We start from the raw sequence: 4,904 nt of genomic DNA on the forward strand, positions 1-4,904 counted from the left end.
CCATGATTGTCCTTATTATGTTTTAACCTTCTTACATTTTTTTTTATTATATTCGAGGAGAGAGAAAGCAACTCTCATGTGTCCTCCGCAAACCACCGACTTTATTCTTCAAAACCTGTGTCTCGTATGGTAACTTTGTTACGTGACTGTTTGGTTTGTCTGTACCTTCTGCCGTGTTCTGCAATGTGAGTCCTGTTCCCATCTGAGGAAGACCGCCTTGGACCTCTCGTATGCTTTGCTATTGGGATGCCTTGGGTTCGCACCTGTGCAAAGACCCCTTTATCTGCGTCTCAACTTGTGAGGACATTTATGTTCCCGACGCAGGGCTGCCCTGCAAATCCTCTCCTTTCCATACATTCGCGGTTTGCTGCAGTGCCCATATGCTAGAGCTCAGTGCGGATTACAGGCGAAATATTGTAACATGTCAGTGCAACAAAATGTCACGTAGCAGTCCAGGAAATCCCGCCAGGACGCAACCTAGTAACTTTCATTAAATTGTGTACTGTCTTAAAAGTCAGTCCTTCATTACTTCAAGGAGCACAAAATGTTTTTATGTTAAAACGTAACGTATTAAAGAATAGATAGTTACACGTTGATTTAAGGAGACAATTTGATTCCATGGAGGCAGGTGGGTGAAATGAAGACTGAGTTATGAGTTCATGTTGTTGTAAACGGTGTGTGTGTATGTGTGTGTGTGTGAGTGTGTGTATCCCTATAGGTATATCTCTTATGCCTCTTTTCTTCATTATGCACAGGGTTTCACTGACATGACACTTCACTTGCAGAATCCAACGATGCTATTTTCTCATGACTTTTTAGTGACTAAAAACACTCCAAATCCAACTCATTGCAACTATGCATTTCGCATTTTTAAAACTTCCTTTTTCTATATCACACTTTACTTGTGTATGCAGACAGAAACGTTGTGTGTATTCCTTTATCTGTGCAGAAATTTTCCAGCAAGTATAAGATTTCCTTAATGTTTATCATTAGATGCATCTATTGCACAATTTCTATTTTTTTTCTGAAGTGAGAAGCCGGGAGGCAGAAAGACAGACTTCTACATGCGCCCGACCATGATCCACCTGGCATGCCCACCAGGGGGTAATCCTCTGTCCATTTGGGGCATTGCTCCATTGCGACCGGAGACATTCTAGTGCCTGAGGCAGAGGCCATGGAGCCATCCTCAGTGCCCGGGCCAACTTTGCTCCAGTGGAGTCTTGGCTGCGGGAGGGGAAGAGAGAGAGAGAGAGGAAGGAGAGGGGGAGGGGTGGAGAAGCAGATGGGTGCTTCTCCTGTGTGCCCTGGCCGGGAATCAAACCCGGAACTCCTGCACACCAGGCTGACGCTCTAACAGTGAGCAAATTGGCCAGGGCTTATTGCAGAATTTAATCAAGTATAATTTAAATTTAAAGCAGGTGCTTTGTTTTTCTGTGTATTTTATAACCCTGTACACACTAAAACATTTTTTTGATGCAGGGGTGGAACTTCTCCCGGGGCCCACAGTATTCACGTTGGGAATCACAATGGAGGCAGATGAGAGTATTTACCCAGCTCCCTGCAAATTCTGTGTTCTATTCTGAGGCAAGGGATGGACAAGCTGGTAATTGCAGGGGACACGGGCTTCCAATCAACTCAGCTGCAAGCTGTGCTTCAATGAGCTGCTGAGCACCATGGTAATTAATCAATAACCTTCTATAAGATAATACCCCGAGAGCCCCGGGGGGCAGCTCTGAATACCTCCGCCCCTTTCAGAGAAAGAGTGAGTTGTTCTGAGAGCATAAACCTGTAATAGTCAAAGGCCACCCCCAGGGGAACCTCTCTCTTCTCCCTACAGGACCGTCAGATTGATTACCGTGTGTCACCTCCCTGTTGGCCCCGTGCCCATCATGAGGGAGGGAGCAGAGTCGTCAATGAAATTCTAGTGACACATTTTCTGAAAGCCACTCTTCACTCAGACCATTTCTTTTTTTTTATTTTTTCAACATTTACTTATTACAACTTTTCAAGAATCAATGAATATGTTATTTAGGGCTACTCTGTGTGGTGATGATGGTATAGAAATATATATATATATATTAAATGATAAATGGTGTGTAATCTAAACTATCACAAACCATGATATTCCAGGAAGAAAAGAAAACAAAGAGAGATGAAGGGAGAATTTCCAGATTAGCAGTAAATAAAATACTTGGTGATAAAATATTCTATTCGTAGAGATGGACAGGATTTGGGACGCGCATGTCACCAGGAACCCCACGTTTCTGAGAACATCTGGAAGGGAGGGAGCAGAAGTGTGTCTGCTGACCGATCCCCCGAATGGACATGTGTTGAGCCAGGTCATCTGTGGTGACCGTCAGTCTGCAAACTTCCACCTCTCGTGTCTGCTTGAAGGTTGGTTTTTGGTTTGTGGGGGTCCCGCCCTCTGTGTAGTTTCAGATGGCATCTGTCTGTCATGGTAATCGAATAATAATGTTCTTTCCTAAACTATTTAGTATGCCCAGCCCTGCGGCAAATAGTGCATCTTAGCCTGGACAGAAACTTTAAAAGAAGTAGTTTGGGCATTTCCCTGTTTTGATCCAACTTCACACAGTTCAATGCGGTGGGGATAGTGTATGTTACCATTGTTCTAGAGATGTGTGTTGCTTCTTAGTATGTATTTACGCATTGAAGAAGGGAGGGAGGGCGGGAGGGAGGGAGGAAGAAAGGGAGAAATAGAGGGAAGAAGGAAGAAAGGAAGGAGAAGGGAGGAAGGAAGGGGAAGGGATAAAGGAAGGAAGGGGAAGGAAAAAAGGCAGGAAGAAAGGGAAGGAGGGAGGGAGGAAAGAAGGAAGGAAGAAAAGATGGGAGGGAGGGAAGAAAAGAGGCAAGGAAGGAGAGAGGAAGGAAGGAAGGAAGGGAGGAAGAAAGGAAGAAGCAAGGAGGGAGGGAGGGAAGGAAAGGAGGGAAGAAGGGGGAGGAAGGAAGGAGGGGAGGAAGGAAGGAAGGAAGGAGGGAGGGAGGGAAGGAAAGGAGGGAAGAAGGGGGGAGGAGGGGAGGAAGGAAGGAAGGAAGGAAGGAAGGAAGGAAGGAAGGAAGGAAGGAAGGAAATAGGAAGGGAGTAGATAAGTTACAAGAAAGAGAGAGGCATTTTCCTGAGTTCCCACAGGGATCCACCCCTTGGGAAGTTGAGTCGGAAAGGAAATCTGGGTAGTTCTCACTGGCCACCATTAGGGTGTCTCCAGATGAGGGAGGAAACGTTTTCTTGCAGAAACACGAGGAAGTGTGATGTCAGCACGGGTTTGGCCCATTCGCCGGGGCTCTCTCTGGCCTCAGCTGTCTGAGGTCCGGGCACAGTGTGGTCAGGAGATAGCAGTTTGGTCAGCCCAACTGCGAGGTCTTCGGGGGGAAACTTAAACCCTGAGATTAGGATGGCCATCTATAGAAGAGCCAGGAGACAGCCAGGCGGCATTCTGAAAGGCACAGTGCAGATGACATGTGAGATAGTCCGTGAGTTGGGTCATTTCTCAAAGGCCATGTGCGAACACCTGGCCGGTGGGGTGGCCAGTTCTACCAGTACAGTGACCTGCAAGGTCAGACTTTGGGGGCTCCTGGACCTGCAAACGTACAATCCCACCTACAGAAAAGGGGACGCCCCGGCTCCTCTTTGGAACTCAGGGTCCGAGTCTCCTTGGAGACACCTGTTGCTTGGCAACGCCTTGAGAACTTTTTGGGTTGGTAGGAATGCTGAGCCTCCTTCCAGTACTTTACCCTTAATTCAATTTAAGTGATTAAAAGACAAACTTTACATGGCCTAACAATATATAGCACCTCATCCCATCCCCCCAAAATAAAAGTCTACAAAGTGAAGGTTTGTTGACTGACAGCAAGGACTAAGATTTCAGAAGGGGCAGCAGCAAATTGCGATCTCCACTTGAAAAAACGAAACCCGTTATAAACAGTCTCTTCAGCAGCGCGCAGGGTCAGGTCCTCATCCGTTCATGATCCATGTTGCTGATAAAACAGGGACATGGGGGGGGGGATGTTTCCCGAGCTGCTCATCCTTTTACCAAACCTCCCAGGCTCGGCACTGGCTTTGCGGCAGATGATGGCATGTCTAGGACACAGGACACCGTCTGCGTCGGGCTTTCCGGTGCTTTCGAGCTGAGAGAGAGGTTTGAGGAAGAATCCGTGAATATTCCGCGTCGTCTTCGTTATGGTTGTGTGAGCCGTCCCCAAAGCAGAGACCCCGACAATGAGCGCCCCCACCCATCTACACATGCCTCTGAAATCATGTTACAATAAAACAAAGAGACAGAGCAACAGAGAGACGCTGAGTATCCAGCAGGAGAGAGAAGGTAGAGCCCCTGGCTTAACTGCAACCCAAAGTCGAACAATTTCTGATGTTCGTGACGCAGCGGAGTAAGTGATCACCATAAAGCTACAAAATATTCTTGTGAGTTTCCTTCTTCCTGCGCCAACCTGAGTACGGAAAACTTACTACATAGACACGGCCTGCCAACCATCCTGGGCGGGCTCCTCGTTCTGAGACCGGGTGTCACCGAGAATTATTTTGCTACGACAATACACAGAACAATGGGATTTATGTTTACAGCACAAATTTGCCCAAGAGATGTACACAAAGTACAGTAAGAGAAGCCACCAATAAATACTTTCATTATATCACTAAAATACATATATAATTATATATATCTGGAAGATTGCATTCCTTTTTAGAGCAGTTTGATTTGTAGAACTGTACAGAATTGTGTTTATTAGAAATACAGTGTGTCTGTAAAGTCATGGTGCACTTTTGACCAGTCACAGGAAAGTAACAAAAGACGATAGAAATGTGAAATCTGCACCAAATCAAAGGAAAACTCTCCCAGTTTCATACCTATTCAGTGCAGTTCAATGTGGGCTCA

Source organism: Saccopteryx bilineata, chromosome X, assembly GCF_036850765.1.
Source record: "Saccopteryx bilineata isolate mSacBil1 chromosome X, mSacBil1_pri_phased_curated, whole genome shotgun sequence".
Taxonomy (NCBI): domain Eukaryota; kingdom Metazoa; phylum Chordata; class Mammalia; order Chiroptera; family Emballonuridae; genus Saccopteryx; species Saccopteryx bilineata.